This window comes from Cucurbita moschata, unplaced genomic scaffold (genome assembly GCF_002738365.1).
Source record: "Cucurbita moschata cultivar Rifu unplaced genomic scaffold, Cmos_1.0 Cmo_Scf00008, whole genome shotgun sequence".
Lineage (NCBI taxonomy): Eukaryota > Viridiplantae > Streptophyta > Magnoliopsida > Cucurbitales > Cucurbitaceae > Cucurbita > Cucurbita moschata.
This window is the reverse complement of record NW_019268524.1, coordinates 5,603,470-5,611,144: the sequence shown is the minus strand read 5'-3', so window position 1 is coordinate 5,611,144 and position 7,675 is coordinate 5,603,470.

Here is a 7,675-nt window from a genome sequence, read left to right as displayed (position 1 = left end):
GTGTGGAAACCTCTCATGTAGATGCATTTTTAAACCGTGAGGCTGACGACGATTTGTAACGGGCTAAAGCGAACAATATTTGGGCTGTTACGTTAACTATTCATTTGCATAGTTAAACATGAAATTTACATTTGTAGAAATCGTGGTTGGAAGGTCCCTTTGATGACCCACGTTGTACATATTATACATTCTAATGATATTTGCTTATGATTCAATCGTAAATTATGTCACTATCAGGCCAGAGAGAGTGGAGAACTATGTGTGTGTGTATATATATATATGTATATCTGTACATATGTGTGTATATATATATATATATATATGGGAAAATTTTTAATATTAGAAATATGAAACTCAAATATAAAAAATAAATGAAAAGTAGGGAGTTGAAATTAAATGATAGGGACAAAATTCTTAATTTGACCTAATTTCTATTTAATTAAATTATTTTCTAATCTTTTAATACAGTGGACAATATGTGAGGTCAATTGCAGTCTGTTGACTTTGTTGATTTGATTGATTTAATTATTTTAAATTATATATTTAATATTATCTTCTTCACAATAATTTGCATGTTATTATGTTATTTTTTAAATCTACAATTTAGAATTATTTTAATTTTACGTTCTCTCTTTCACGAATATAATAAACTATTTAATTTAATATTTTATAACTCAGAAAAATAAAGATTAAAATCCGTTTAAAACATTGTTTGAACAAATTTAAATACAATTAAATTAAAAGTAAATTTGTTTATTCAACTGTCATCTCGGTCTAAAACGATACCGTACAGAAATTTAATGAATTTTGATCTTGAATTGTCCTGACTCAAATAATGTGTAACCTAAAAAAACGCCGACCATGGCTTCCGCCGGCGTCGGTAGAAATGTCGTTTTCAGAAAAGACAAACTAATGGGATTGTAGGTTTGCATGGTCAGTTTTTTTTTTTTTTTAACTATATTTTATTTTCTTCTTCCATTTTTTTATTTAAATTTACAGTTTCTTTATAATTTAAAAAAAAAAAAAAAAACCAATTCTTGTATTTTTTTTTAATGGTCATTTCATTTAATTTCTTTATTTTTAATATAAAAAAAGTGATATAAACTATTTTTTTTTAATAAATACCCATTAATTTTGTTTAAAAAAATATTTATATTATTTATCTTTTTAAACACTTTTCAAAAATTGCCTTTAAATTAAGTCTAACTCTACAGATCTTTTATGACTTGAACTTAATTAAGTCATATTACTCGACCAAAATTATAAAAGATTAGTTTTGGTTAGAATTAAAATTATAAAAGATTAGTTTTGGTTAAAAAAAATTCTGTTTATGTTAAGTTGAATTTTTGGAAAGTCAACTCAACTGACCAGAAAAATAGAGTTACAGTCAAAATTCTAGTTTATGTACAAACTCAACTAATTAGGTAGAATTGAATTTTTAGAAGGTCAACTCAACTAACCAGAAAAATAAAGTTACAATTAAACTGTGCCCTTAAATCATCATGAATTAAGAATATTTAATGTTCGAGGTAAATGATATGGTGAGACTTGTGAATGGTAGATATTTGAGATTTATAAAATTTTAGTTATTAATAGTATTTTTTTTAAATAATAATAATAAACAACTTAACTTAATATCACAGTTGGGTTGAGTTGTGAACTTTATTCGGGCGGTTCGGATTACCAAATTCAAAATTTTATATTTATTCTAAAGATTTTTTTCAACTCGACCCGTACATGCCTCTAGTGTGAGTAAAGGATGTAAGGCTTTGTGCAGTTACGTGGTCAATACGACTGAAGAAGAATGTCGCTTCGTGGTCAAACCTACTGGGCCTACCTCTCACCCTCCCTTCACTTTTATTTCTAATAATTACAAACAACTTAACCTTTTCAAGTCGTGCACAAACGCTCATTTTACCACTATAATTTATATTATACGGTAAGTATCATCGATTTTCTAATGAATAATTTGATTATGATTTAATTATAAAACAAGTTCTTCTCGACCCAATTGGACGAGTCCTGACTAGAATTATTTTCAAGTTAAAAAATGATAGACACAATGAATCGACTACAAAATTCATTTTCACCCATATAAATCAAACACAATTCCTCACAAACATTATTTCACATATCACTCGAAATTAAAATCAAGTCGTATATGATTATCACGTGAAATATTAATTTTTCAATTAAAAAATTTATTATTATTATTATTATTATTATTATTATTATTATTATTATTAGTATTATTATTATTATTATTATTATTATTATTATTATTATTATTATTATTATGTATAATATACATGTTTGTCGGGCTCCAGGAATGGGAATGTCGAAATAGGGGCAGGGTCAACGTCAACTTCTAGTAATTAAGTATTTATTTTCTTAAAACCCCCCAAATATAAATAATTTAACAGTATATGCCCATAAGTTTATGAAATTCCAAATTGACCCAGATATTTTGGCATATTTTAAAAGAATCACGTGGTTGCTGATTTGAATAATCCAACCGTTTCTTCATCTGCCTTTTTACCCCAAAACGCAATCTGCCACTATAATTATAAACAAAAATAAATAAATAATTATTTATTTGGGTTTTTTTTAAATAAATATTTTGGTGGGGCTAAAAGTGAATTATTTGTTTATTATTTTTCCCATTAATAAAGTTTTTGTTACGAATGTGGTCACATGCAAGTTGTGTATACTCTTGTGACATTGCTTCTTTATGTTTCCAAAAGTTTGCTTTGGATCCAATTTGTTAGGTATATTTCTCAAATGTTCCATTCTCGAACATCGTAATGAACTAAATTATGGGTATCGTGCGACACGGTAAAGGAGAGAGAAGCGAGTTTCAAATGGGTAATATGACCCGAAAATATTGATTGAATCGTAAATGTGACACTCAAGGAAATGAGACCACATTCGAATGCGAACGATCCTAAGAATAGGATAACTAAGAAAGACTTGAAAGAATTGAAAGTTACTACCTATACGAACAACGTGCACCTCCCGTTTCAGTGGCTCAATCATAAGAATTTCATAGTTAAGCGTGTTTTACTTGGAGTAATTCTATATTAGGTGACCTCTTATGAATTTTCTGAGAATGCATGTGAGTGAAGGTAAAATATGTTGAAAGGACTTGTGTTGATATGTGGAGATAGTCTTCACGCTTAAATACGAGAAATAGGTAATGTGATCATGTCATAGGGGAATGTTGGGTCGTCAAGTGTCGAATTCGAATTTCGAATCGCGATTCAAATCATGTGTAACGACCCAAAATTTTCTAATTAGTTTAAGGTTGCTACTGTATACGTATCATAAACATTGAATGTGGACGACTTCATTTAAATTCCATAAAACATAACTTTTAACTTAAAACACAGCCATGGACTTACGTGTTTCGAAAATATCTTTAAAACGACACAACAAAAAACTCGAAATAAAATAAATAAGCGTTTAAGTTTAAAACATCCTATTCTATCCTAAGTCTAAGAAAATTAATACCACTATCCTATGCATGTGCCATGATCTCGAGTTGCGATGTCGTCGTCAGCAGTACAGGAATGCTTTGCCTTAACCTGAAAAATGTAGTAGCACATGACTTGAGTATTTAAAGAAATACTCAGTAAGTGACCCCACTATTGGGGTTAAATGCAACAATCACATGCAATGAAATGATGGGACATATCTTTCGTTTCGTTTCGTTTCATTTCATTTCGTTTCGTTTCGTTTTCCCTACGGTGTAATCCTAACAGGTAATCATGGACGTGTACCATATACTCTACACGCAGCCCATACATGCGAGTATGGGCTCACCAGCTAGTTCGCACACCGCTGGGCTACTGTCCCTAGTCGGTGGGCATGCTCTAGGGGCCCAACGGGACCCGTTAAAACTAAAACCGTCACGACAGCGCTATGCAGGGCATAACGATCGTTGTCCTGCCATTTGGATGTATGCGTCTGTACCCTCGTGATGGGATAGGGCTATCCCCCAAATGCATGATCACACAATATGCATGAGGTCCCACTAGTCCTACAGTCATCATTTAATGAACATAACCCCGTGTCACGTTTTCATGCTTACATGTCATTCTCATTTCATTACATATCATACATATTCCTAGTGGGGTTATGTATCATACAATTTTCCGTATTTCATGTCATACAATTCATTCAGTTACATTTCAATACTCATACAACAAGCCATAATCGTACAAGGGCCACACATCGTCACATGCATTCATATCACATCAACTAAGCAACATAAATAACATACATTCACGTTCACATGATTTCGTACTTAAGCACAATAATCTAGCATACAATGTATCATATCATAACCAAGTCATATCGTAAACACTTCATAGTCATATCGTTCTCTAACTTACCATAGTCTTAACGTTCTTATATCTATCACAGACATATCATTACGTGACGTACCTTAGTTATATCATCACAAGAACGTACCCTAACGCTATCGTTCTATCAATCTATCACAAACCTATCCCTTTCTACCCATAACCTAACCGTATTCTTTCATCAATCTCTCCTATCCATAGCACTCCGGTATGTAACTTAACTTTAACGTTTCATGAACGTATCTTACTCCTATTGTTACATTTCATTTTGTGCATCCTTCTCTACTCTATCTCAAACATATCCTTGAGCACATCGTACCATAATTATTATCATACAAACCACATATTATAACATAACATATAGGAAGCATATCGATCCATAGACAATTCACACATATCAATATATATGACACGTACAAAACCATAGGGCACGTGTCAACATCAAATATAACCATGCCGATAGTAAGGTCACTTACCTGGCTCGCTTAAGTCATTGTCACAAATATATATTTAATGAAAGTTCGATTCCGTCTTTTGAAATCCGAGTCAACCTATATGAGCTCATGACATCAGTTTCAAGTTTGAACTCTATAAAATTATTTCCCTAAATTTACCTTGCCCATAGTAAATTTTGATCTTTTTTGTTAGACAAAATTTAAAGGAGTTCACTTCCCTCTGATAAAAATTGTGATGTTTTCTGTTAGACAAAATTGAAAGTAGCTCACTTGATAAATACTGTTTAACAAATCTTTCCTCAATCTCCCCCTCTCTCTCATTTTTTTGTCACCTAAAATTTTATTGAATCTAACCTTATAACTTTATTTCGTATAACTAAAATGCTAACAAAAATCTAATAATTGTATATGGGATCTGATTATTAGTAAGATAGGAAAGAAGATTTGATCCTAAATTAATTTGTTATAACGATCACTACAAAGGAAAAGGAAATCTCAGATAGGATTTTACCGTAATAACTGACCATGCAATCTGTTGAAAGCTATTTTACTTCTCAAATCTGACATTGTTGTTTTTATTTATTTATTTATTGTTTTTTTTTTTTGCAGTTGGGTTAAGAAGATAGGATTTTAAAGATGGGTCGAGGAGAGATAATTGTGGAAAGGGATGAGAGGTTAGTAGAGAGGAGTGGGGAAATGTTGTTTTTATTTATTTATTATTATTATTTTAACTACCATATTATAATTATTTTTATTTGTTTATTTATTTATTTATTTTTTGCTATTACATCATGGGTATGGGTCCGTACAATAGATTTGTGGAGGATCCTTTAGTTTAGACAGAAAATAACGAGCATTGTTATTTTAAAAATGCGATATGTATTATAAAGATTACTTTATTAGATAAGACGATTTTCTCACAATTATGTGATCCAAGATTAAACTCTATTGAATTAAGGGCACATCAGATATAAGACGAGTTGATCTAGATAAACGTTAACCTCTTAGGATATCTAAGAATTGACCAATAAATAACTACTTAAACGAGGCTCGGTACCCCTCGATTTGTTCAAAGGCTGGAATGTTGAGATCATATTATTAATACGTAAAATATTAAATTTTAAGTAGGTATCTACCATGAATTGAACTCATTCCTTCGTTTCAATTCTTTTATTATATTAATAAATTTCTTAGGCTAATTCACGATGGTTACTATATTAGGTTAGGAACATTAATTTTTTTTTTTGTTTTGACTCGTGTTAGAAGGTTCTTCCTCCTCCTCGAGCTAACGAACATGACTTGACTTTGACTAACATTAGCTCAGACAATTCAAACTTGTACATTCTTATACTCTTTAGATTTAAGATGTTTATAAACACGAACATATAGCGTAACGTTTAAGACGTTTATATTATTATTATTTTTTAATGTTTAAATTCACATTTCAACGAGTAAAAATGAAAACTCGAACCTTTAATCTCTTGATCCATCGATAATTAATAAACATAGGATTAATAGTTTAATTAGGGGAATTAAAATTAAAAAACAGGAAAAAAAAAAAAGAAATTAAATGAAGGGAGGAAAGTACAAGTTAGCGTACAAAGAGAAGCGCCGACACAAAATCGTGACCGACAGCGTTTTTGTTGTCGTAACAAAAACAAAAGGTACCTCCGAAAGTCAAATTTATTAGCTGTTGCCACGTGTCCTTTAAAAAATATATATATATATATAATTGTTTTTTCCCACTTAATTTGAAGAATTAATAGGTAAGGAAGGTGGTGGGTGATGGTGTGTTTATGTGATGCATCTTCATACACTTTACTTTCAAATTTTTCATTAATATGTATACATCTTCTTTGTTTGTCCACTTTTTCGATTAATAAATTAGGGTATATTCAGTTAGAGTTCTCGTTGTTAGGTTGAATGGCACTGTGACCTATATGGGTCACGACCTCACGTATTTATAGACGTAGGAAATCATAGATTCTCCTTTATCCATCGTAACAAACAAGTAAATCAGTAGATTATCTTACTATGTATAAATATGATATATTATATGTTTAACCCTCGTAATCCTAACGATCAACACTTTCGAAAAAAGAAAGTAAATTTTCTTTTAAAGTTTTATTCAACGAGTTTTCTTTAATGCTTCTTGAATTAACATACTACAATAGTGCATCTCAAAAGGAAGCCTTCTTCGCTCTCCACCCAAGTAGTGAAGCTTCATAAGATCTTTCTGGTGTAGGTAGTCGATATCTTCATAGACATGTATATTTCACCGAGTCTCTCTTTGAGACAGTGCTCCGATCATTATACCTTAAGGAAACTCATTCTCTTAATTAAATACGATAATCTTTGCGTGGGTCGTACATTTTAGAGTTCTTGAACTTCTAGATAAATAAATTAGATGACCAAGCTAAAAATAATGTATCGTTAATGTGTCCTATCTATCTAACTTTTTTAAACGACCCTTTATTATCCACTTTTTTTACTCACATTTTTTCTCAAACAAACTGTAATGGTCCAAGCACACCGTTAGCACGTATTGTCTTTTTTGGACTTTTACTTACTAGGGGAAGGTATCCAAAGAGGCAGTGAAAAGAGAAGTAAAAAGAGGAAAAGGGGCAGTAAAAAAGAAGAAAAGGGGCAGTAAAAAAGAAGAAAAGTAAGAGGTTGGGTTCTTGGATTTGTTGGATAGCCATTGGAGTATATGGGGGTGGGGGTTCGTGTGGGTTAAAAGCGACATGTCGTTAACGTTCTTTCTGCCTCCAGTCGAAGGGTTCCCAAAAGAAGGGCCTTTTTCTTTATTTTTTTAATTGGAGGAGAGAGAGAGAGAGAGAGAGAGAGAGAGAGAGA